General features: G+C 45.1%; 1 protein-coding gene, 1 long non-coding RNA gene and 1 pseudogene across 9 annotated transcripts in view; 2 read left to right on the top strand and 1 right to left on the bottom strand.

Moving 5' to 3' along the window:
- Ank3 (ankyrin 3, epithelial) overlaps positions 1 to 27,445 on the bottom strand; it is a 493,951-nt gene that overhangs the window by 449,260 nt on the left and 17,246 nt on the right. The gene's annotated exons all lie outside the window — the stretch shown is intronic.
- Gm46231 lies at positions 11,798 to 12,132 on the top strand (annotated as a pseudogene).
- Gm33464 overlaps positions 15,136 to 27,445 on the top strand; it is a 21,959-nt gene continuing 9,649 nt past the window's right edge. Inside the window, exon 1 of the long non-coding RNA XR_380550.4 lies at positions 15,136 to 21,962. This is a non-coding gene — a long non-coding RNA (predicted gene, 33464). The remainder of the gene's footprint in view (positions 21,963 to 27,445) is intronic.

Raw genomic sequence — 27,445 nt, 5'->3', positions numbered from 1 at the left:
CAAGTGAAGAATGCAAAATGGCAGATCAAAAGGGGGGGCGGGTACTAGGTCTTACACACACACACACACACACACACACACACACACACACACACACACACCAGTCTGTTTTCCAATCTCACAATGCAAACAACTAGGTTGCGAGGTACTTATCCCATGGAATTTGAATCGTATCCACTGGCTTGCATGGAGATGAAACTGTCACCTCAGAAGACTTACACAACAGCAAGCTTATGCTATAGAGTAAAAAGTCGCATGTGTCTCACTTGGCCTGACCTATTGCCACATTACACGGGATGATTCATTTTAATGGGGTGATGATGTCCCACAAAGAAGTTCAGTAATCCCCCCTGGCCTCTGCGGGTGCATGTCTCCAGTGCCTCTCCTAGCTTTCTCTTCACAGGCTGCGCCCCGATTGTCTCCAGATCTTTCTAATTGTCCACAAAGTTAAGGCATCGGCTGGGAACCATGGCTCTTCACTGACTGAGCGTCAGTTACGGAAGTAAGTGGCTAGGACAGCTCAGAGACTACTGTTTACACAGTAACATTACCACCAACACCTCTTACAAATGCTCACCCAATAGGGACCTGGTAAGTGAGCGTCATGATCAGTCAGCCACCTGTTAAAGGCAGGATGACATGCACACTGTGATCAGAGGACATTTCACAGCCATGTCATGCCATGCACAGACAGCATCTGAGAACCACAAGGCAGGGAATGCAGAAAAGGTAGGGTGTTAGGGGTAGGGGGGCGGTGGACAACAGGATTACAGAAAACACATCCCAAGGCCCTGGAAACAGCACTGCACAGAGACCAGATTGGCAATGCTGTCACTAGGCCTGGTGATACTTTTCCTAAGCAGAGGCTTTCAGAAAGCTCTGGGACATCAGATCACAAAATGTTCCCAAACGTAGTCACAAGTGTGTGGCAGAGAGCTGGATGTATTACCTCCCCAGGTGCTCACAGTGGGTGAGGCTGCTGCTCGCCAACACATCCATCCCTGCAGCACCCAAACACGTCCACGGATGCCCGTTCGACGTAGCTTCTTTCAGAAGAGTAAAAGTGATGTTAAATGAACTGCTAATGAGCTGTGTATGCATACGCACACGCACACGCACACACACACACACACACCCCAGATTGTGTAAAAAAACAGATAGCACTGAGTCCATTCTGCTCCTATCAGAAGCAAAAACTGTGAATTGCAAACACAAGCAGACTGCTGTACATTCCGATGATGTCATCTTCCATTTCCTTTTCTTCTCCCTTTTAAACGGGGTCTTGTATATCCCAGGTTGGCCTTGTGCAGTGTAGGATCATCCTGAACTTCTAATCCTCCGGCCTTTACCTCCCCTGTGCTAGGATAGAGGCTGTTTATATGGTGTTAGGACCTGAGCCCAGGTCTTCACATAATCTTCATTTTAAGCCTGGAGGGGGGGGGGAATGGGACACGACATGTGGAACACATCGGTTGAAAGTTTCTAACTAATCACATATTTGCCAGTCTTGGTCTCCATTAGATATTGGCACATTTTGGTGTTATCCACAGACAAACGCTGGCCTCGTTCCTTTCCAAACACACACATCTAGAAAAGTATCAGACATTTCTGAAGTTCTTGCTTAACAGCCTCAGAATTCACCCTTCGCTTCAGGAGCTAATATTTTTGGATAGGGAGTGGGTGGACGCGTGGGATGGAGGGAATTCTCGAAAGGAGGTAAATTGAAGCTGGCATTTAAAAGGAATTGGGATTCCCCCCCATCCCACCTCCTGCCTCTGAAGAGAGATGAGAACAAGACTGGCATCTTATGAAAGCCCCCCACGTGTCTGACCCTTGGGACCTGCCACCCACACCAAGACAGAAACCAGTTTTGATGTCCAGACTGTGGTCTCTGCACAGTAGAGTGTTCAGTGCCGATGATTTAACGGGAGATAATGGGATCTGTTGTGTTTTATTAAAAAGAAGGAACCAGGATATGTTTGTAGAGGCGCTGTATGATGAGGTAGAAGGGGGCGCCTCTGCAGGCTCATGCTGAGGCATCCCTTCACCTGAGGTACCAGCTATATGATGGATGTGGTATGGAATAGAGCTTATTTAGGGCATGTGGAGGGGAGTTAAGAGAGTAGAGGCAGAGAAAGGCAGAGGGGGCAGGGAGAGGAGTGGGAGAGAGGGGGTGGGGAGGGGAGGGGAGGGGAGGGGAGGGGAGGGGAGGGGAGAGGAGAGGAGAGGAGAGGAGAGGAGAGGAGAGGAGAGGAGAGGAGAGGAGAGGAGAGGAGAGGAGAGGAGAGGAGAGGAGAGAGGAGAGGAGAGGAGAGGTAGGCCAGGAACTCATGGAGAGAGGCGGGAGAGGAATGGGGATAGAAGGGACAGAGAGGGTAAGCGAATAAAAGAGTAAGAGGGTCAGAAAGTAAGGGAGTGAGAAGGGGGTGAGTAGCCCCTTTTATAGTATGTCAGGCACACCTGGCTGTTGCCAGGTAACGGTGGGGTGGGGTGGATCCTAGAAGGAATGCTAACAAGATCTGCCTGTTTAAACTGGTCCACGAAAGGAGGCTCCCGAATAGGACATCTGTGTCTCATACATTGTGGCCATTGGGATGATGGTGGGAACCAAAGGATGGGGAGGAGGGCTCTGGGTAGGTTTCTCTGGAGATGGGACCTCTGGTGAGAGATCCTTAGCACCGGGCAGCTGTCAATGCCTTCCTGAGGAAATCAATTCTTGACCCCATTGTTTTTAGTGCAGGATAAAATTGTCATGAGCTGGGCTGGCTTATGTCTAGAGGATAATCGTTTTACATCTTCCTCAAATATTTTATTTATTTTGCATGTAAGGCCATGTGGTCAAAGGTGGACGTGTATGAGAATCAGAGCCTCAATACAATCCCCCTAGTGATGACGTTTGTGAGAGAACTAGAGATTTTAGGGTTTCCTCAAACTGGGAGGGGGGTCCTTTAACCACACAATTCCCTCCTCATACACAAACGAATAATAACACAATCTGGGTGCAGCAGAGCAGACAGAAGCTCTGGGGCGGGTGAAGAGGGGAGGGGCCTTGCCAATCATTGCACACTGGGCCAAATGCGTTCCCAGCTCAGCAAAACTACAAAGTCCTTTGGAACGCTCGGTGTGTGTGTGTGTGTGTGTGTGTGTGTGTGTCTGTGTGTGTCTGTGTGTGTGTGTTTTAGTTGATTCAGTGCTGTGCAAAAAATGTTAGCACTCAAGGAAAAAGGTGATCTACCGTAATGGAGGGCAGTGCGTTAAATCCACACCAGCCTAAACCTCCGCAGGTATATATGTTTCCATTCCTCAGAGCTTGCTAGTGCTACCTGAGAGACTGGTGTTTTTTTATGTAAATAAAAACCATTAGTATATGTAAAAAACAAAACAAAACAAAACAAAAAAAACCCTGCAATTACACAAATCACAGCCACGAGCCAACCATATCAGTTAATGACAGCTTTCTGTCTTGTATATGGGAAAAGGCTTGTGTTTGAGGTGGTACCTTGTGACAAAAAAAAAAAAAAAAAAAAAATAGCAGAGAGACTCCTCCCTAGCCTTCCAGTGGGAACCATACAAAGCAGTCTGGTGGATGGTGGGGGAAATCTCAAGCAGCCTCCTGCTGCGAAGCCTGCTTAGCTACTCAAAACCAAACCCAATCTTATCACAGCAGGTCGGTCTTCAAGCGGCGGCTGAGAACTAGCTGGGCTCAGCAGCCTGGGCTCCAGGACTACTCCCCAGAGATGTGGTTCATTAAGCTATTGAGCAGGTCTTCATAGGCTAGTAGATGTTAACCAGAAGTTTGCGGAAGGTTTAAAAGGCATCAATTCTTTATTGAGCTCACGTTTCCAGATACTCCCCAAGTTGTTGTCTGAACCACGGGATTTAGCCCAGATTGCTGTCATTCTAGGCTCCGCCCCACAGTTACCTGGCAACAGCCCGGTGTGCCTGACTCGCTGTAAAAGGGGCTGCTTGCCGCCTTCTCCCTCTCTTCTCTTTCTCCCTCCTCTTGCCCTCTTCTTCCTCTGTCTCTTTTCTTCCTATTTCCTCCCCCCGTTCTCTTCAAGTGCCCATGCCGGCCTTCTCTCTCTCTCTCTCTCTCTCTCTCTCTCTCTCTCTCTCTCTCTCTCTCTCTCTCTCTCTCTCTCTCTCTCTCCCTGCCTATCTGTCTCAACTCCCCTCCCCATGTCCTAAATAAGCTCTATCCTATCCTATACTTTCATGTGGCTGGTCCCTCAGGGGGAAGGGATGCCTCAGCATGGGGCCACAGAGGCACTCCCTTCCCTCACACCTTACTGCACCTGCACCAAACATATCCCTGGCCTTTCTTTTCTTTTTATATAAACACAACATCTCTGTCTCTGTCTCTCTCATGATACGATTTCAAGTATCCTAGACTTTATAGGTAGCAAAGGGTGACTTTGAACTTCTGATCTGCTGATCAGTACCTTTGCAGTTCTGAGAGTAGAAGGGCTTGTGCCCCACCCCACCCCACCCCACCCCACCCCACCCCGAGCCTGGCTTATACAGTGTGGGGACTGAGCAGAGGGCTTCATAAAGGCTTGCAAGCATTTTCTTAAATGAGCCACACCCCCTTCTTGGTTCCCTTCCCCCAAATCACCTCTCCCTCCTCAAGGAAAAGGTAAAACTGTAGGTCTGCCCCAGTCCCTTCTTTGTTCACCTTGATACTTGATGGATGGAAACAATATGCCAGCCATTGTAGGGTTGCCTCCGCCCATGGACCAATATTGTCCCCGAGAGGGACAATCCCTGTCTCTCCTCCACCCGAGGATGTGAGATGTAGAATAGAAAACACTCTGCCTAGCCAAGTAAAGAAAACAACAGGCAGCCAAGCAATTACAGCCTCCTCGTATTATCACTAAGTAGAGTGGAGGGCACAGTGTTAACAATGGGCTCCTGCGCTCTGTTATTCCCACCGCATGTGGCTAATCAGTATTTGCAGTTTATCCAATGGAACAGAGATGGCCCATGGGGGTAAATGGAGCTTCTGGAAGCTTCTGCAGGAAGAGATGGCTGAATCTGTTGAAACTGCCAGATCCTGAATTTCAGATAAATGTATTTATTTCTTTTGCCATTGTCGAAATAGAGACAGGAAGGAACCTGGTCTTCCCTATCCGAATTTGGCTCCTTTATCTCCTTGCTTTAATATCTGTGTTGTGTTTTATTAAAAAAAAGAAGAGCAAAAAAAAAAAAAAAAGGCCAGGGATATGTTTGGTGGAGGCACAGTATGGTGTGGGAGAAAGGGGTGCCTCTGTGGGCCCATGCTGAGGCATCCCTTCCTCCTGAGGGACCAGCCATATGAAAGAATAGTATAGAATAGTTTATTTTGGACATGGGGAGGGGAGTTGAGACAGAAATAGGCAGAGAGAGACGAGGGGAGGGGAGTAGAGGCCGGCCATGAGCACATGGTGAGGGGGGAGGGGAATAGAGAGAGAGTGGGAGAAGAAGGTAAGGGAACAAGAGCAAGAGTGAGAAGAGAAAAGAGAGAGGAGGGGGCAAGCAGTCCCGTTTATAGTGAGTCAGGCACACCTGGCTGTTGCCAGGTAACTGTGGGGCGGAGCCTAGACTAAATGCCAACAAAAAAGTGTTCTAAATGATTGCTAATAATAAAATAACAGATCGGGAGCCAGAGCGAGCTGTTCCACAGTCCCCGTACAGACACTTTATAAAACGATTTTAAGATTTAAAAATCTTTTAAACCTCAAAGGGGGGAAAAAAGCACAAATTAGTACTTTGGAAATAACGTTAGCCACTTAAATTCAAGCTCTCGAAAACAATCAGATATTCTATGCTAGGGCAACCATTGTAAATCAGGAGAGTCAAAACACTAAGTGCCTAGAATTAGCCGCTCTTGGTCCTCTCGAGGAGAGCAGATGCTCCTCTTAGAGAGTTGATCTTGTTATCCTTCTCGCCCTCCAGAATCCCCAAACTATTTCCTCCTCCTGTGAGTCTCAGTGATGGCTGTGTAATTACCAAAGCCCCACCACTAGTCGCTTTTTTTTTTTTTTTCTATTTGCTGACGGGAATTGCAGCAACTTCATTTGAAAGGTGGGTGCCGGTGAAAGCGCTTTCTGAAGCCTTGAAGATGGTTTTGCACATCTTTTTTTAAAAATCACGCGTGAAAAATTGAACAAGCATGCTGAGCCCTTGTGATGATGTAATTTCAGAAATGGCAACAAGGGCCACACACAACTCATCGCCTGCTCTTCCTGGAAGTCCTTTCAAATAAGATCCTGTATCAAAGCAATTCCCTAATTTTGATGGGAAAAAAAAAAAAAAAAAAAAAAGCCCGTATGTTCCAGAGCCATTTTAAGGAGGGAGTATTGTTTCAAAAACTTCCGGAAACACACCCTGTCTGTTCACATACAACGTCCTCTTGTCTGGGATCCTCTCGTGCCACTTAGAAAAGGTGAGCGATAGAAACAAGCAAAAAATGGCTCCTTGTGCTGCTGCAGCAACCTCCCCACCCCCCACCCCTGCTGACATGGGTGACTCTGGCAACACTTCCCACAATTGGGCCTGACTCACGCCTAATGATACATCATGCCCCCTTTTCTCTCGTCTTTGTAAGTAACTCCGCTCTCAAGGTTCTGCTGGCCAAGAAGACAGATCTGATGTCTATAAAAACTTTTAATCTGATTTATGTGAGAATAAATCATGTCCTTTGAGAGGCTCTGGCACTTTCCTAAATTAAAATAATTCCAATCAGTGCCGGCAAACTCCCTCAGTCGGCTGAAAGAAAGCCAACAGAACCATTAACCTGTCTACCCCCGTGAGCGCCAGAGAGGACTCACGCGGGTGTGCAGCTTCAAGAAAAATCACTCGGGGCGCGGGGGGCGGGGGGGGGCGGGAGGGGACAAGCAAAAAAAGAATAATAACAATTGCACATCTTGGTGGCAGGGCATATAAGAGAGAGAAATCTCAAAAAGAGAACTTTAAGTTTCACTTTCCAACTAAATATGGGTTCCTTCTGAAGGTGGGGCTATTGTTAGCATTCTGTCTAAACCCCGCCCCACAGTTACCTGGCAACAGCCAGGTATGCTCCTCCCCACAGTTACCTGGCAACAGCCAGGTAGGCCGGCCTACTATAAAAGGGGCTGCTTGCCCCCTCCCCCTCTCTTGCCTCTTGCTCTCTTTCTCCCTCTCTCCCCATTCCCTTCCCCCACTCTCTCCACGTGGTCATCGCGGGTCTCTACTTCTCTACTCTCCCCATCTCTCTGCCTTTCTCTGCCTTTACTACCCTCTTAACTCCCCTCCCCATGCCCCGAATAAACTCTATTCTATACTATACTGTGTGGCTGGTCCCTCAGGGGGGAGGGGATGCCTCAGCATGGGCCCGCTAAGCACCCCCTTCCCAACCCACACTTCACCACACCCCCATAGAACTTATCTTAATATCTCTTTATCTTTTTATAATCACAACAGTTGTCGATTTTGTATGATAAAGATGGCCATCTTCTGAAACAGAATTGCGGCTGTGAGACCTTAGATGGAAAGTGTTGTGTCAGACCATACACACGTCAGCGTGTCACACACCAACGTTTGGACACTCCACGTATTTCTAGAATTTTCCAGTGGTTCTATGATCATGATACAAAAATGCTTTCGTGCTGAGACCGACGCTTCTTCCTGCAGGGCTGAAGACCGGCATGAGAGCATTGTGTATACGAATCCCAGAGGTGCTGACAGGATTGAACCTGATTCCCACCTATTATCAAAAGTATGCCCCTGCAATGCGGAGCCATGACAGCCCAGCTCACAGATCTTTCTGAAAGCAGAACGGGACTTCACTTGTGCCAAACACAGTCGTCACTTTTTACTTTATGAAAAAAAAATATTAACTGAATGAAAAATAGAATAGAAATTTCACAACCAAGTGTGTGTGACCTTGGGGGAAAAAAAAAAGCCACCCTGACTTTGAAGCCATATTCACCTTGCAGAATAAACAGGGTGATAACTTCCTTTCTTCCTGTGTCTCTCTTGCACTGATAGACAATGGCAGAAATGATATTCAGAGAGGGCGACTCCTCATGAGTCATTCTGACAGAGAAAAAAATGTTTAGGTAAATTAAAATAACAACATGAAAATCCCAAGGTTCTAATAACTAGTAATGAGGACTCTAAATGGATAGAAAGCCATCCCGTGTGCGTGCTGTTTTGCTCTGAGTCAAACTGTGCTGGTACCTAATTTTGTCTCATGCTTTAACCTCCGTCCATCATTCATGGTCTCGTATTTTCAGTTGGGTCACATGTTCGTTGTCAGTTGTTTTTAAAAAGTCGAGTGCACATTTCAGGCTGCTGATTACATTGGGTGAGGCAAAGAGAAGGATTCGGGAGTGAGTAGCATATCAGATCATAGGACAGTCAGTCTTACTAAAATCCCAAATTAAAACAGCCCACTTGCCACCATGGGAACGTCTTGAAACAATTTTGCTTAAGCCCCAGCTATAAAATTCTTACCAGTTAGTGTGTCTCAGCTTACAGCTGGTCAACTTCCATTTACCACGGTAAATGTATCTTCTGTTGCTTCCTCGGAAGACCCCTGTGCCTGGAATATTCACCCCAGGTACCTTTTAATAGCCTACCACTTCACCAGAGCCTTTCTTTCTTTGCTCAGCTGAGAAGTTTGTTCTTTTATCTGTCATTTCCTCAGTCACTCAGCCCATAATTATACGTTCAATCGACGAGCTGCGTAATCCACCTAACATGGCGACAGCCATAAAGATACTTAACATCCCTTCATGATGGCTGTGTAGTAAATTTCTTTAAAGTCTGCAATGAAAAGCTCCCAGGGAACGGACTGTCTTCCCCTACACCCAGAAAGTAACAAAACTGTATTTACTGTTGGAGAGGTACTGTCAAAAATGTCCATCTTAGGATAAGTAAAGTCAGCTTGGGGTTAGCATGGTTGGGCTACACCCATTGAAACAGAACCTCCTTCTTAAGGCAGGGTTTCCATAGTCTAGGCTGACCTCAAGGTCACTACGCAGCCTACGATGACCTTGAACTTCAGATCCCTTTGTCTCCACTCCTGGGAGCTGGGATGACAGGTGTGGACCTTCACGGCTATTTTATATGGTACTGGGGCGGGGGGGGGGGGGGGAATCTTAAGGCTTCCTTTGTGCTAGGTGAGGGCTCTGCCAATTTGAGTCCCAGCCCAGAAACAATCATTTCTAATAGAAATATTTGATATACATTTTTAGCTTTATATTTGGAAAGAGATAGGTTGGGGCTAGAACGCTGGCATCATGCATGTGATCTACCACTGAGTCCTCCCAGTGATGATTCGACCTTTTGCTAATTTTGTACAACTCACTGGCCCAAGATGTTTTTCTTTTATGTATACCCATGCTAATCCACCCCGTGTTCCCGTTAGCAGCACGCAGATGAGCAGCAATGGAGACCTCCAGCATTTGTCCCAAGGTACTGTGTCTCCAGAGATCCCTTCCTGAAGTAGACCTACGACTGCCTCTCAAGACAAAGGAAATGAAGAGTTCACACTTGAAATGCCACAGTTACACTGACACCAGACTACAAATAGGCATCGATGAAAACTCACTATTTATCATTAGGAATTACATGTAGAAAACTGAATCCACAGGAAATGCTTTAATACAAGCAATGCTACAATACCTCTGAGTGCCTCTGATGCCCAACCCCTTTCTGTTCATTAGTACAGGGCAGCACCTTTGGATCTGAACAAAAACAACCTTGTAGGAGCCTAATAATCAATCCTTAGATCCAGGGATGGCCCTTTCGATGCCTGAGAGCTTCAGCTAGGCATTAGAATTGTAGGACAAGCAATTTAATCTTATCTCTGACTAGCTTACAAATAAATGAGACTCATGCTATGGTTATTTTATTTGGCTTCAACAATGACTGGGGGTCACTCCCCTAATTTACTCTTCTACCTGTGGGCCTGGCGACCTCTCCAGAGGTGTAGCCCAGATACTTGTTTCTCCTGGTCATGTGTTCATGGTTCCACCCCCCGCCCAGATACTTGTTGTTTCTCCTGGTCATGTGTTCATGGTTCCACCCCTCTCATGAGGGACGGCTTCCTCCTCCTTTCTCATCCCTCCTCTTTTTCCCTGGTCACTTCCCCTCCAACCAGGTCACTCCACCTACCTCCAATCCCTCCAGCTGGCTGCAATTTTATTTAGCCAATAGTTTTTAAATCAAGGAATAAGGTTGGCACAACAAAAGCTTGCAAGCATGAGAAGTCACTCGTAGGCCTAGATCTTCGGGTCTAGAATTTAGCATTACAATACATAGCAATAGACCAAGCCTCAACACAGAAGACTGGGACTCTATGGTAGCTCCATAGACAAATTCACCAATGTGTCTACTAGAGAGTCTGATAGTGACCTTGCTCACCCAATGTGGTTGCTATGGGAATTAACAAAATAGAAGATGTTTAAAAGCTAACAATGCCAGAGTTCAGGCAAGAAGAAGTAAAATACATGGTTCTGTACTAGGCGAGGTAGTCAAATATACATGTAGCCCCTAAACAGTCCCCATTAAGATAGAGGTATACAATTTCACTAGCTCCTAAATATCTTCAGGGCCAGCATCCCCAAGACACTGAGGTGCCTTCCAGGTATCTACCTGAATCTTTACTCTGTGAACTAAAAATTGTTACAGCCTCTGGGATTATGTAATGGGAGTTCTTTGATACCATAAGAATAACATTCTAATAAGAGATAAGGGTGCCCAAAGACTGGTGGACACAAGGGCCATGAAATAACACAAGCTCCCAAGGAGGGAATCACAGACACAGGCACATATGAGGGATGGGGAAGGACCTTCTCTAAGACAGTCACTTCCATCAAGGAGGGAGAAAGAAAATGCAGTGGTCACTGAGGGCTTTCCCCCTGGCTCCCTGATTACAGGGAAGCCATGGCTAGGCTGGCCAATGCAGCATTCTATTCTACAAATTGTTGAATCAGAACTTGTGTTCAAATGCTCGAAGCAGATGGTTAATTAATGATGCCCGAGGTTGGCTTGTTACTGCTGAGTGGGCTGGGACAGAAACGAGGTAAGACTGGAACAGAGAGACATACAGAAGAGGAGCCATTGGGGACATGGGGAGGGGAGGTGTCCACTGTGTGGTTCTGGTTTCTTCTGAGACATGATTCCATTTCAGACACAGGTATCTGGATCTTAGAGATGAGGCTCCTTCCTCCGCATAATGCAGTTCAATGGTTATTACCACTGGGTTAAAGCTCCAAGTCTACAAGAGGCACATCCGCAATTCGTTTATCCATGAGAATCCAAGCGACGATGGGAAAAGACATGGGATGGAGATGTGTCAGCGAGATGCAGACAATATGGTGGATGTACCACAAAACTGTGCAAAGTGCACCTCAGAGCATCCCCCAACATCATGGGGCTGAGCAGACTCACACTTAAGGGGTCACCTGATGACAGTTTACACTGTTTACTAAGATTTCCCTGCCTTGGAAAAGCCCACCCACTGTGGTGCCAGTTTGCTGAGTTCAATGTATTCGATTAATTAATATGTATACCCCAATTTCACTCTACAGAGACTACAAAAACAGAAGTGTGAATTCTTTTTCTTTAATGTGTAGGTGTGTTTGCATATATGGAGGTGGGAGGGGGCACCCACAGCTGATATTAGGAATCTTTTTCACTTTTTTGAACCTTCTTTGAGGCAGGCTCTCTCAGTCAAACCAGAGTGAGCTGACATCACTAACCTTGCTAGTCAGCTGCAAGCATCAGCAGACAATAAAATATACCTATAGTAACTTCCTGTCCCGGCCGCCATCGGAGAGCAGCAGCCATGGTCCTGCGCTACCCCATGGCCGTGGGCCTCAACAAGGGCCACAAGGTGACAAACAATGTCAGCAAGCCAAGACACAGCCGGCGCCACGGGAGCCTCACCAAGCACACCAAGTTCGTGCGGGACATGATCCGGGAGGTGTGCAGCTTCGCACCTTATAAGTGGCGCACCATGGAGTTGCTCAAAGTCTCCAAGGACAAGTGCGCACTCAGTTCGTCAAGAAGAGGGTGGGCATGCACAGCTGCGCCAAGAGAAAGCGGGAGGAGCTGAGCAACATGCTAGCAGCCATGAGGAAGGTGGCAGCCAAGAAGGATTGATGAACACTCCCCCAGTAAATGATTGTTCCTACTAAATATATAAACATATATATTTAAGTTAAAAAATAAACACATGTTGTAGATATCTATTGCCAGGTGCCAAGTAACCAACACCGGCTGTTGAGATGGGTCCATCTGTAAGGATGCTTGCTGCCATGGCAACTATCTAAGTTGGATCTTGGGGACCCACATAGTAGAAGTAGAGAAGTGTCTACTGCAAACTGTCCACATGGTACCATGATGTGTGTACGCATGTATGCGTGTGTGCACTCATATGTATACAAAAGTGATCTTAAAATTATTTTAAAAGCTAAAGAATAGATGAAGAAATATCTATATGGTCCAGATATAGAGGTTCACCCCTGGCCTGGGGAGGCAAAAGCAGGCGACCATGAATACAATGCCAACCTGGTAGATCTCTGCTCCAAATTGTTCATGGAGGAGATGTCACCATTGAGGGGTGTATAGAAGCCTTTTATATTTTCTGATTTACTGATCTCTGAGTGTTGCCATAGTGCACCAGGATGTGCTTTTTTTTTTTTCAAATCAGTGGGCCAATGAGGGCTCAATTCCTGGCTGTGCAGACCACCACCATCTATCTCATGGAGCTGGGAACAGAAGGGAAGATTAAATTTCATTTCTTCCTCTCATTTCCAGACTGTGCGCTGCAACCACCTTCTGATGGACAAAGAACCCCCATGCTTTCTCATCTTGCTCTGGTAGTTTGGGGAAAGCACCAGTGATAAATGTGCTAAAAATAACCCCCAAACACCAGGGCACCCGCTTCCCCTCAGCTCCGGGCGCTATTAATAGCTTAAGGATAACTAACAGCTCCTCACTGAACTCCTGAAAGTGGCTGGAGAGGAAGCCTCACTCTTTATTTCTTCTTCTTCTTCTTCTTCTTCTTCTTCTTCTTCTTCTTCTTCTTCTTCTTCTTCTTCTTCTTCTTCTTCTTCTTCTTCTCCTCCTCCTCCTCCTCCTCCTCCTCCTCCTCCTCCTCCTCTTCTTCTTCTTCTTCTTCTTCTTCTTCTTCTTCTTCTTCTTCTCCTTCTCCTTCTCCTTCTCCTCCTCCTCCTCCTCCTCCTCCTCCTCCTCCTCCTCCTCCTCCTCCTCCTCCTTCTTCTTCTTTTTTCTTGGATATTTTCTTTTTTTACATTTCAAATGTTAGCCCCTTTTCTGGTTTCCCTTCCTCCCGGAAACCCCCTATACCATCCCTCCTCCCCATACTTCTAGGAGGGTGTTCCTCCACCCACCCACCCACTCCCACCTCCCTGCCTTTGAATCCCCTACACCGGGCTATCTATTGAGCCTTCATAGGACCAAGGACCTCTCCTTCCATTGATGCATGACAAGGCCACCCTCTGCTACATATGCAACTGTAGCCATGTGTACTCCTTTGTTGATGGCTTAGTCCTTGGAAGCTCTGTTGGGGTCTGGTTGGTTGATATTATTGTTCTTCCTATGAGGTTGCAAACCCCTTCAGGTCCTTCAGTCCTTTTTCTAACTCCACTATTGGGGACTCTGAGCTCAGTCCAATGGTTGGCTGCGAGCATCCACCCCTGTATTTGTCAGGCTCTGGCAGGGCTTCTCAGGAGACAGCCATATCAGGCTCCTTTCAGGATGCACTTCTTGGCATCCACAATTGTGTCTGGGTTTGGTAACTGTATATGGGATGGATCCCCAGGTGGGGCAATCTTTGGCTGGCCTTTCCTTCAGTCTCTGCTCTACACTTTGTTTCCATATCTGCTCCTGTGAGTGTTTTGTTCTCTTTCTAAGAAGGACCAAAGCACCCATGCTTTGGTAGGAAGCCTCACTCTTACTAGATCAGAATAGAGTCTGCAAAGGGGGAACTGAACACCCAGGTAGGCAGACCACCCTAAAGGCTTTCACCTAAAGCTCCCTTGGGAGACAGTTCCCTTGGTAGAAAACAAGCAGACTTCAACTTGCTTTTTTTTTTTTCCCCAGAGAAAATTCCTCTATCTCATGTGGTAGGAGAGGTCTCTCACATAAATCATCCATTTTAAAACTCAAAAAAAAAAAAAATGCCTTCCTGGGGACTGCCTGTCTGCATTGCAAACTCTCAATGTGTAGACACATTTGTGGTCTAGTTAGGAAGGTGACAATGGGGAAGGAAAGATCTGTCCACACACCTCACACTTGAGAGCACCACACACTAATTACCAACTGTTTGAAGTCTCTTCTTTCCTTGCTGGTGGTTCACAAACAATACAAGAGTCTCCACCCCCAGGAACTGTCTGGCACTTTTATTTGGTCTGAGGGCCTGCCTTTTGGATACCAAAGCAGGCTTTTAACTAAACCCCCACCTTAAAGCATAGAGACACCAGCCCACAGCAAAAAACATCTCTGGGCAGACAGTTATTGTTGGAGTGTTCTGCTTTGTGTTTTTAGTAAAGAGATGAACCCTGCAGTTTTATGAAGATATTTAAGGCCTCTTGACAGGCACAGACACAAAGTAAGGGAAAAAGAAACAAGGGACTCACAAGAGAAAAAAATAGAGCCATTCTGTCTATAAAGTGAAGGATCTACCATCTTAGGGCATGAGCATTAGCATTTCTTATAGGCTCCGCCCCTCAGTTACCTGGCAACAGCCAGATGTGCCTGACTCACTATAAAGGGGGCTGCTTGCCCCCTCCTCACTCTCTTCTCTTTTCTCTTGCTCTCTTCCCCTCTTCCCACTCTGTCCTCTTTCTCCATTTCCCTCCCCCCAACTCCTCCATGTGTTCATGGCTGGCCTCTACTCCTCTGTACGCCCCCCGCCCCTGCCTTTTTCTGCCTCTACTATTTCCTCAACTCCCCTCCCCATGCCCTGAATAAACTCTATACTATACTATACTATACTATACTATACTATACTATACTATACTATACAGACCTGTGGCTGGTCCCTCAGAGGGAAGGGATGCCTAAGGGAGGCACCCCCTTCCACCTCACCATACTGTGCCTCCACCAAACATATCCCTGGCTTCCTTCTTTCTCTTTTTTATAAAACACAACACTGAGCGAGATGTGATGCACACTCCTCTATTCTGCCCAGGGGTGGCCTTGGAGCGGGGGGGGGGGGGGGGGAGCAGTCAAACAAGTGGATGACCAAAGAACTTGACCAGAAAGAAAGGTTGCTCATTCATTGCAGCCTTTGAAATCTCAGCCTTCTGAAGGTTAATACTGGGGCCTGTTTACTGACATAAGCAGGCTGAGAGCCCACCCACCAGCAGACGACATCTGACCCAATTCCATTATGTGATGGTGTTTAAAACTATAATAGCCAGGAAAATGTAGGGTAATAACCCAAAGGTTATACATACTCCCATGTGAGCACAACCCTTACAGTGGCTTTCAAGGAAACCCAATAGCCAGATGGTTTGTTTACATTGACAGTGAGAGGAGACCGTTGCATGATGGGAGGGCTGTGGGGTTGACAGGAAGGTAGGATTTTTTGAGTGTACCTATCTTTCCCCCAGATTCCCATTTCTAGGATGTATGATGGGTAATCTTGTCAACTCAGGGATCTAGAAAGAGTCTCTAGGCAGGACCCGTAAGAACGAGTTGGATATAGGAGTAGGGAAGACTATGTTCGTACATGGGTGTCAGTATTCCGTGGACTGCAGTCCTGAACTGGATGAAAAGAGAAACCGAGGTGAGCAACCGGGTTGTGTATCGAAACGACTGACTATAAATGTCACGTGAGCACGTGACTGACGCTCCCTGAGCCACGTCTTTGCCTATCATCATGGACTGTACCTTCAAACCTGTAAGCCAAAATAAATTCCCTCCTGCTGCAGCTTTGTCACGAGTTTTATAGCAGCAGCGAAAACAGTAAACAAGAAACCACCCCAAGCTACTACCTGTGCATACATCGAGTGAATGAAAATATTTGCTACAGCCCTGGATTTGCTGGTGTGCAGCGCTCAAAGACACGGGTCATCATCCTGGCTTGTGCCGCATTGAAGAGCAAAGCATCGCTGTGTAGAGTCAGAACCAAGAGAAACAGCCACGCAGCACTCGGTGGGTCAATAACTTTGGGAACAAAACCCTGTTATACTTCAGCTCTCGCTGAGACACCACCCTGAGCATTAGCAAGGGACAATCTGGCTGTGATACCATCTCATGCGAATTTAAAATAAGAACACCGTGACAATTTCTGAGGCATAAAGAAGGATGAATGGCGGTTATGAAATCTGAAATGTATTGGGTTTTGTGTTGGTGTTTTTGTCTATTTTTTGTTATTGTTTATTCTTTTATTTTGGGGGGTTGTTTTTGTTTTGTTTGTTTGGTTTTTCTTGTTTCTGTTAGAGATGGGGTCTCATACATCCCAAGATGTTATTCAACTAGCAACACGGTAAGAATAACCTTGGACTTAGAATCCTCCTGCCGCTGCCTCCTGATTGCTGAGATAATAGGCCAGCAACAGCCAGCCCAGTTTCTGAGGTGCTAGGGACTGAAGCCAGGACTTGGTGCACAGATAAGAGCTCTGCCAACTGAACCCGATCCATTGTCCACTCCTGGGGGAAGCCTGCTTTTCCTGGGACCTGGTCTAAAACACTGCATTCTATTGTCCTCCATGATTCAGACATCCTTAAGAACCCCCGCTCTGACAGGTTAGCTATTTCGTCTATTAAAAGATAACAACTTTACCTGTAATGGTGTTTCTAAATGGCAGTCACAAACATGGAAATATTACAAGGCAGCTCCCCACAACGATGACACGGAGATTTTTTTTTTTAATCCAAAACAGCGTGTGAGGATTAACAAACTATCGTGTGATCAATAAGTTCTGACTATTTATCTCGTTTCTAAGTCTATCTTGATCGGCTTCAATGTTAACGCACCGTGCTGCGTAGTTTAGGATTTATTTTTTCATTTTATTCTTTTTTTTATTAATTAGGTATTTTCTTCATTTACATTTCCAATGCTACCCCATAAGTCCCCCAACTCTCCCCCCACTTCCCCCCCCCACTCCCTCTTCTTGGCCCTGGCATTCCCCTGTACTGAGGCATATAAAGTTTGCAAGTCCAATGGGCCTCTCTTCCCAATGATGGATGACTAGGCCATCTTCTGATACATATGCAGCTAGAGACAAGAGCTCCAGGGGGTACTGCTTAGTTCATATTGTTGTTCCACCTATAGGGTTGCAGACCCCTTTAGCTCCTTGGATACTTTCTCTAGCTCCTCCATTGGGGGCCCTGTGATCCATCCAATAGCTGACTGTGAGCATAGATGTTCACGACCAGTGTTTACAGATTTCTGTGTTTGTTAATCAGAAAAATGATTAGCACACATGTACTTAATCCCTCAGAGAGTCAGCAGTAAGCATCTAACATCTGATCTGCTGCTGCACTGAGTGCAGGAAGTAGGTAATACCTGCACACTCGCCCTGTGAGTGATCTTGATCATGGTCACATCCTTTCTTTCAGTGGTCACACCCTTGATTTTAGTTCTGGTTTCCTAACAGCAGCTACATTTTCCTGATTTAGGGCTCACACTGGTAAGAAAGCAGACCCACAGTAGTATCCGTCATTGCCCATTTAAAGCTTCCTACTGGATTTTTTTTATATAGCTTCTGTTGTCATAGAGATAACTTTGCTATGTAGGTGAGGTGCTTGCTGGGAAACATGGGGAGCTGAGTTTAGATTCCCCCAAACCCACAATCAAGCCAGGCAAGAGATTCTACTGCAGTGCTGAGGGGATGGGAACAGGTAGGTATGGGGTGGGGAATGGGTTTGTGGGGTGGGGGGTGTCAGCTGCTTTAGATGGAATGGTGAGCTTCAGGCTCATATAAAGACTTTGTCTCAAAAAGGAGAGTTGAAGGCCAGTTAAGGGAAGAAGTGGCAACATCAAGCTCTGGCCTTTACACATATACACACACAGAGAGAGAGAGAGAGAGAGAGAGAGAGAGAGAGAGAGAGAGACAGAGAGAGAGACAGAGAGAGAGACAGAGAGAGAGACAGAGAGAGAGACAGAGAGACAGAGAGACAGAGACAGAGAGAGAGACAGAGAGAGACAGAGACAGAGAGAGACAGAGAGAGAGAGAGAGAGAGAGAGAGAGAGAGAGAGACTGTTCTGACTGTGACCTCTCAGTAACTCACAGCCCTGTTCCATCATCTGGCTCCTTCCTTCATGGCATGTGCCTAACCACTTACGCCTTGGTGTCTGAGATGTGAGAAGTTCAAAGTTCAAATGGAGGAAACCCCAGTGATGTCCCCTCACTGAGATTACCAGGAATAACGAGCATTTGCTTGAGTAAAGCTCCTGTGTGCCGGATAGTTCTTTTACGTCGAGTTGACATGAGCTAGAGTCATCTGAGTGCAGGAAACTCAATGAGAAAATGTTTCCATCACATCAGGCTGTAGACAAGCCTATAGGACATTTTCTTAATTAGTGACTGATGAAGGAAGGCCCAGCCCATTGTGACCAGACCCAGCCTTGGACTGGTGATCCTACATTCTATAAGAAAACAAGCTGAGCAAGTCATGAGGAGCAAGCCAGTAAGCAGCCTCCCTCCATGGCCTCTGCATCAGCTCCTGCCTCATCCCTCCTCTTCGAGTTCCTGTCCTGACTTCCTTTCACGGCGTATACGGTTGAAGTGTAAGCCGAATATACGCTTTCCTCCCCAACTTGCTTTTCGTCATGGTGTTTCATCAAACCCTAACTAATAACATGAAAGGTCTCAACACATGGCCTCTCTGATTCACAGACCCACAGCTTCCTGAAGTCAAGCCAAGCTTTGACTCTTAAATCTCCCAACAACCATGGAAGGCAAACAACAGAACCTGCTCTCCTTTCCAGATAATAACCCCCACACACAGAGGGTGAAGCAGCAAAGAGGAGACAGCGGTGGAATCCGACCCCAGGCCACCTGCACGGATCCAGGTGGCTCTTCACAATCTTCCTTCTCGGCTCCCTCCGGGAAATTTTGTGAATAGCTTTTGAATTTAACCAAACACTGGAGTTGAACACCTTGGTAAATGAAAATATGGTGAGCAGAGCAAGGGACTGCTCAATGCTGGGAGTTCAAAGTCAATCTAGGCAACATAGAGAGACCGAGTCACCGACAAACAGCTTACATATAGGAGAGTGTAAGAAGCACACAAAGCAAGCAGTCGTGTTTTAAAACTTAAAAGAATATCATAGAGTCCTGCTTTTGGAACCAGAGGCAATATGAAAGACTGAAGTCGCTAGCTTTTATTTAATTTCTAAACCAAACCAAACAAAACAGAACAAAAAGAGAGGTACCACCACCCTTTGCTATCTTTGAGTGGAAATAACCAGTTAAAATCGCAAAGCTCTACATAGAGAACGCCCAACACATTTAAAATTGCATAAGGAGTCCCATTCACCTTGAGGGAAAATTCTTCCTTTTCTTCCTGAGAGAAAGATTTCCCAAAGTCCATATTTGAAAGCATTCAGTGAAAATATGTATAACAGCTGATAAGACGTGTTTTAATCCATACAAAACTGTTTTATTTAGTCAATTAATCCGAAGCCTATTCTTGCATACCTTCCGTCAAATTCTAAATCAGATAGTTCCTGAAAGGCCCAGGTCTTTATTTATTGATCTCCTTTGCCTAAAACCCTTAGTTAAATAGGGTATGTTAAATGCCCTATTGGTTGTTACCATTTCTCTCTCCATTTCTCAAGGACAGCTCATTCTTAAAATACTACAGGATCAGTATAGTAACTCACACCTACTCTAAAGGTCTTCCTTAGATTTCGGTTATACCATAGCCGAAAGCAACTTGGAGAGGAGAGGATTTATCTGCTTGGGACTCACAGGTTGCATCACAGAGGGAAGTCAGAGCAGGAACCTGGAGGCAGGAGCTGAGGCAGAGGCCATGGCGGGGTGTTGCCTACTGGCTTGCTCTCCATGGCTTGCTCAATTTATTTTCTTATGTAACTCCAAACTGTCAGGCCAGGGTGGCACAGCACACAGTGGTCTAGGGCCTCCCACATCCATAATCAATCAAGAGAATGTTCCACAGCTGAGCCCACCAACCAGGAGGCAATTCCTCAACTGACATTACTCTCCCCAAATATATCTAGATATGTGTCGAAACAAACAACTCCAGCATACAAACATACAACAGTGTCCAATCAGGAAGCACTTCGCATTCATAAGTTCATTTCTGGTTTTGTTTTGTTTTGTTTTGTTTTGTTTTGTTTTAGACAAGGTTTCTTTGTATAGCCCTGAGTGTTCTAGAATTAGCTATGTAGAGCAGGTTGGTCTTGAACTCACAGAGATCTGCTTGCCTCTGCCTCCCAAAGTGCCTGGATTAAAGGCATGCACCCATCACCACCAGCTATAGGCTCCTTGCAGTCTTTCAGTAATCTTGATATGAACAGAACATTATTTTATCCACTACTTTTTACATGAGTTTGTGGGCATATGTGTGTGTATGTGTTGTGTGCCTGCATCACGCTCACGTGCGTGCAGGCCCCTGTGTGTGAAATTGGGGTGGGGGAGGGGGCAGGCTGTGTACTTTCATTTGTCAGGAACCCACACCTGGCTGGTCAGCAAGCCCTGGGTTTTCCTTTGTCTTTCTGCTTTGCCAGTACTGTGGTTATTCCAAATACATCACCATATCTGGCTTAAAAAAAAAAACAAAAACAAAAAAACAAAAAACAAAACATGGTCTCCAGGGAATCAAACTTGGATCCTCGAACCTTGTGAACACTTCACTGGTTAATCCATATCCCCTGTCCTTATTCCCTATTTTTATGGATAGGAAAATTGAAAATGAAAGAATGTATGCTTCTGCTCAATCCACACCTTGCTACATTGTATCAGTTGTGCACAGAGCACAGATGTGCAGCCCCTCCCTGCACAGAGCACAGATGTGCAGCCCCTCCCTGCACAGAGCACAGATGTGCAGCCCCTCCCTGCACAGAGCACAGATGTGCAGCCCCTCCCGTCCCACAAAGTCAGTACCAGAAGCACTTGCAACTCCAAAGGGGATCAGGGGAGAAAGGGGGTCTCAGTTACAAATAAGAGACATTTGCTAATCAAATGTTGTCATACGCAGGACACAGAGAAGCTAGTATTAGGGTTTACTGTTTGACTCTTATTTTACAAGACTGTCAGCACTATGTCTCCCCTCCCTTTATTTTCAAATAATGTATACATAGCTTAAAGATCACTTGTTTTGTATCCACATCAGGACAAAGCCTAATGGTATCCTTAATACTTAGAAACGTAGTTGAATTAATGCTCATAGCCATTTTAAACTCATCAATACACAACTACATTCACAATAAGATATTTTCAACTTCCCAGAATTCTCATCAATTTGGGCACTGAAATTGGATTCTATGGAGGATTAACACATTTCATATTCGGTTAAGGAGAATGGAGATTTAACACTTTCCATATCAAATCTCAGTATTGTCCTCATGCTTGACTAAGTTTAGACAGATAAATACAAAGAGAGCAGTAAAGAAAGGCATCACCAGAAGACATCCTGATAAAGAGCTGCCTGCCTGCCCTGTGACAAGCCTCCAGGTGAGCCGGGCTGCCAGTGGTAACTGCGGGTTCCGAATGGGACGCTAGGGGGCGTGTTGCTCCGGGCGGACTGCACAGGTTCCCGTGAGGAGCCGGTGACCAAGGAGGAGTAGAGGACATGGGACCTCACTTGAGAAAATAAGCAACAGCACTTACTACAAAGAAGCTTTGCTTTTGCGAATTCACGCCACGAAGTAGCAAAACTATTCAATGATCCCCCATCCCATGAGCAACACGGCCACCTACATGAGGAGCTAAGCCATGCGGGAGGCACAGCAAATCTGTCTATTCTCATCATAGGATGGCAAAAGATTATGTAAGTATACTTATCTATCACATATATTTATATCAGTTAATAAGCTGAGTTAGAGAAGATACTCAAATGGCTTTTAACCATATCGTTAAGAGGTTTCTTCCCCATTAAAGGGATGGTTAATGTGTGGAGCCCCTTCACAGATAGATATAAATGAACTCTAAAGGTTTTCAGGATACTGTGCCGTTTTGACAAAGGGATGAGGTCTGAGAGATTAAGGGACTCACAAGCTAAACACTGAGACTTCCACTCAAACAAAGAAAAGCTGGGTTGTCTGTGTGTTTGTGTGGGTATGTGAGGGAATGTGTACATGAGCGTGTGTCAGTATATGTGAGCATGCACGTGTGTGTTTGTGTTTTTCAGTGTATGTGCATGCATGTGTGCCTGTGTGTGTGCAATGAATGTGTGTGTGCACAAGTATGTGTCAGTGTATGTGAGTTTGCATGCATGTGTGTTTGTGTGCATGTGCATGCATACGTGTGCCTGTGTGTGTGAGTATGTGTGTGCATGCATGTGTGTCTGTGTGTTTGTGTGCATGTGCATGCATATGTGTGCCTGTGTGTGTGAGTATGTGTGTGCATGAGAATGTGTGTGTCAGTGTATGTGAGTGTGCATGTGTGAGTCCGTGTGTTTGTGTGTATGTGGATTCATATGAGTGCCTGTGTGTGTGCACAAGTATGTGTCAATGTATATGAGTGTTCACGTGTGTGTATTTGAGTGCATATGCATTCACGCATGTATCTGTAGGTGTGTGTGAATGCATGTATGTGCACATGTATATGTATCTATGTATGTGTGTTCATTTGTATATGTCTGTACATGTCTGTGTATGTGCAGTTATGTGTGAGTACATACATGTATGTGTTTGTGTTTTAAAGAGAAAGGATTTGAATTTCAAAAGTCTAAAACATTAAATATAGTTTATGTTTACATAGCTTTCTCTCTTTACTCTGTGACAATGTGTATTTGCCTCCAACACTAAGCAATACTCTAACATAAGAAGAAATGGGAGAAGATATCCAACACCCAGCGGATGCCTTTTTCCTCTAACAAGAAAGCAGAAATGTCACGTGTCACACATCCCTGGGTCTCAGGAATAGTGACTTGACTCTGTGGTTCTTTGACACTTTCAAAACTGGCAAATTTTTTATCTACTTTTGATTTCTTTTTACAAATTTACTAGACTGTACGGCTTTTGTATTCCTGCTTAAAATACCAACTCCACTACCCAGACACAACTCAGTGTCTGCTTAGGAGCAATGATTATGATGTCCACAGGTTAGGACAGGGTCCCCTTTGAGAAATCTCTATGCACAGAACTTAAACATTTCTGATTTGTTCAATTATATATTTTACCAATATTCTAATATGGATTCTCTTTACAGGATAAGGAGCAAAGTTCATGGTACTGGTGATGGTGGTGGTGACTGTGATGGTGATAGTGATGGTGGTGATTGTGGTGATGGTGATGATGGTGGTGATATGTATGTATGTATGTATGTATGTATGTATGTATGTGTATATGTAGGATTATTATAGCATACAGCTAAGAGTAAATACTAATAAGTTACTCATTGGAGTCATGAAAATAATAAGCCATGACTTTTAAATTTCAATTTGACAATTCAATCATTCAGTTCTGTGCCTAATCACATCTCAGACAGAGATGGCTCCAAGCATACAATTTTACATCCAACACAAAGAATTAAAAAGAAAAGGAAAGGAAAGGAAAGGAAAGGAAAGGAAAGGAAAGGAAAGGAAAGGAAAGGAAAGGAAAGGAAAGGAAAGACCCATCATGATGTCATTACGACATGAGAATAAATCTATTTGTTTTGATGGAGGAGCTGGCTTATACATAGACTTTAATCACGTGACATTTGCATACATGATTGACAGCAAAATTAAAGGGGGAATGACTGGCAGCGTTGTCCTTAGACCATCCCATCCAGGATCTTGCTCTTCCGGGTCATTAATGCTTAACTGTCAAGGCCTGCTTTGGCTCTGTTCCACCGAGACGCGGGATGACATCGCACCTCTCGATGGGATACATAGCTGGCTCCAGAATCATTTTCAGCTGTATGTAGATTCTTCTTGCAAAGGGCCCTTAGTGTGTTGTCTGATGTTCTGAGGCAGGACAGTCATGCTACTGGGAGTGACAGCTGAGTCTGTGTGCATACAAGCAGAGAGCTGTTTCTGCATCTTAAGTCAGTAAGGATGAGAATATATAGATCGTAAGATGCACTTCAGCCTTAGAAACATCAAGACATGGGGACGGGGGGGGGGGGGAAGCTCTGCTGAGAACTGAGAATATACAACTTTCATACTCACTTCTTGCTAATCTACAATTATGAATTTGTATCTTTTCATATCTCCTATCCTATAATTATAAAAATGTAAGTTAATTCTTGGTGCTCTCAACTAAGTATTTAATGAGATGGAATGCAAGACACTTTGTAAATATCCATGTCTGAGATTTCACAACTAACGAAACTACACATATGTTAGGTATCAACAAAATGCCGTTATTACAGCAATAAATATAAACACCTCTAGTTTTTAAATTCATCCATGTAATTACCATCACGCATATGGTTTTCCTGAGGGATCTTGGGCACCTTGTGAATCTGCTGTGGCATTTCAACAAACAGATTTACTCTCTGCTACCATCCAATCATGAGCTCCGAAAGTGTGACATCTTGGGTATTTTTAAGAATGTAGTCGGTTGTAATATCCTGGATATTTCATGCATATGGTCATAAAATGTAAGAATGGAATTGTTTTGCTAAATCCACTAAAGCAAGCATTTCTGTCTCCTTTGTCTTATTGTTATACCCACTGACAACTTACTGTGGTTGAAATTTAACTCTGCTACCTAATGGCAAACTTCCTCAGTCAGGAAAGGGCAAAGAGACCAGAGAAGGGCAAGCTTTGGATTCCAACAGGTAGGAGGGCTGGGCCAGCCACATAGCCACTGGCTGAGTGCAGACTTGGTCACTAGTGAAGCAACGAGGCCAGAATATCTCTCTCTCTCTCTCTCTCTCTCTCTCTCTCTCTCTCTCTCTCTCTCTCTCTCTCTCTCTCTCCTCCTTCTTCTCCTTCTCCCTCCCCCTCCTTCTCTCATAATACTTAATAATGAAATGGAATAAGGAACGCAAATCTCATAAACTCTACCAAACACATAGCAGGAATTTGGGGTATGTTAATTGTGCTTTCTACTTTTCTGAACTCATTTATCCATATTACATATTTAATAAGATCAATACTTCCCTGACAAGTTCTGATCTGGAAACCCAAATTTTCGGTGTCCCCGTAAAGCTACTGAATGCACCTCTCATTGGGGTCTCTCTATTCCCTTCACTACCTGAAATGTTTTCAGTGCCACTAGGAACATGATGTGTGCCACCACCCATCAAATCACTTTTGTATCGGGCTTTGATGAGGGGCGTGCAGAGGGTACTAGTGAAACCAGAAATTATCATTTCAATAATATAAAGAGTGTAAAATTACAAAAAAAAGATAGATTATAGACATGTAGGTAGATAAGTGATAGAAAAAAAAGATTGATAGATGAAAGATAAAACAGTTTGTCAGACAAATAAACATTAGATGCTAGAATGACAGACAGACAGACAAGTGACAGATGGATTATCAGTGTAGAGATTCCAGATGCTAACTAGACTCAGACTTGATGTTTCAGACAGCCATGTTTATGCCCAACCTCTCAGAACTCAGTTCAAAACTCAGAGGGCAGAAGTCTATAATGGTTGGTTATCTCTTTGCATATTATCAGCCTTTAGATGTTTATTTAAGAATGTTATTAGTTGCTGGGCGGTGGTCACACATGTGTTTAATCCCAGCACTTGGGAGAAAGAGACAAGCAGACCTCTGAACTGGAGGCCAGCCTGGTCTACAGGGGGGGGGGGGGTTCCAGGACAGTCAAAGCTACATAGAGAATCTTGCCTTAAACAAAACAAAACAAAACAAAACAAAACAAAACAAAACAAAACAAAAGAATATTATTAGTCCCAACACAACATCTAGAGTTCCCATGTGTAGTTATCAGACCTAACAGCATCGCCCCATTTAGAACATAATGGCTCTTACTTCTTACTATTGGCTTGCCACTCAGTTCAAGAGATGCCCTTCTGCAGAGACCCTTGTCAAATGAACAGCAGCCCCCAAACATTGGCATTGTCCCAGAAGCCAGTATCTTATGGTTCTTGGGTGAGTCCTTATATTTTCATCTGTCTTATCTTTTTCGAACTTTGGTAACTGGAGCCCTTTCCCTAAGCACAATTCAAAAGTGGCTGACTTAGGAGACAACATTGCATTTCCATTGTGTTTCACTCTTAAAGCCACTTCCTTTGCATCATGTGTGTGTTGTGTGTTTGTGTGTATCTGTGTGTCTATACGTGCATATCTGTGTGTCTGTGTTTGTATCTGTGTGTGTACCTGTGTGTGTGTATCTGTGTGTATGTACCTGTGTTTATATGTGTGTCTGTGTGTGTGTCTGTGTGTATGTTTGTGTGTCTCTCTGTGTCTTTGTATCTTCATGTGTATTTGTGTAACTGTGTATGCATCTGTGTGTGTGTCTGTGTGTATCTGTGTGTCTATACGTGCATATCTGTGTATCTGTGTAGCTCTGTGTGTGTATCTGTGTTTATATGTGTGTCTGTCTGTGTGTGTGTGTCTCTCTGTGTGTGTTTGTGTGTCTCTCTGTGTCTTTGTATCTGCATGTGTATCTGTGTAACTGTGTATGCATCTCTGTGTGTGTATCTGTGTTTATCTGTGTGTCTGTGTGTATCTGTGTGTGTCTGTGTGTGTATCTGTGTTTAGTCTCTGTGTATGTCTCTGTGTATGTATTTATGTGTGTCTCTGTCTCTGTCTGTATTTGTGTGTGTCTCTGTGTGTATTTTTGTGTGCATATTTGTGTGTCTGTGTATCTGTGTGTGTGTGTGTATGTATGTATGTTTGTGTGTTGTGTGTCTATCTGTGTGTCTGTGCATCTGTGAGTCTCTGCATGTACAGGCTCGGAGGTTAGGGGGCAATTTTCACTGCCATTCTTCAGGCAGTGCCTACCATGTTTTTACGACGGGATGGTTCACTAGCCAGGAGCTCACCAAATAGGATATGCTGGCTGGCCACTGACCTCTGGAGAGTCTCTTATCTCTGTCTTCCCAGAGCTAGGATTACAGGCTTATACCACCATGGGGCTCTGGGGGGTGGGGGTGGGGTGGGGGTAGAACTCAGCTCTTCCTGCTTACATGACAAGTCCTTTTCCTACTGAGCTGTAGCTCAAATATTAGTATCTGTTCACAGAGATATCTGCTTACTGCCGGCCAGCTTCCAGACAATGCAACACCATGGGATGCTTGAATCCACACTTCAAAGTGCTTGCCTTTTCTGGCGTAGGACAAGTCAAAACACACCAGGAAGTCCATGTAAAAAGTCATAGGCACACTTGAATGGTGGGTGGCGCATGCCTG

Source organism: Mus musculus, chromosome 10 (genome assembly GCF_000001635.26).
Source record: "Mus musculus strain C57BL/6J chromosome 10, GRCm38.p6 C57BL/6J".
NCBI classification, from domain to species: Eukaryota; Metazoa; Chordata; class Mammalia; order Rodentia; family Muridae; genus Mus; species Mus musculus.
The sequence above is the reverse complement of the archived record's forward strand: the minus strand, read 5'-3'. Positions and strand labels throughout refer to the sequence as shown.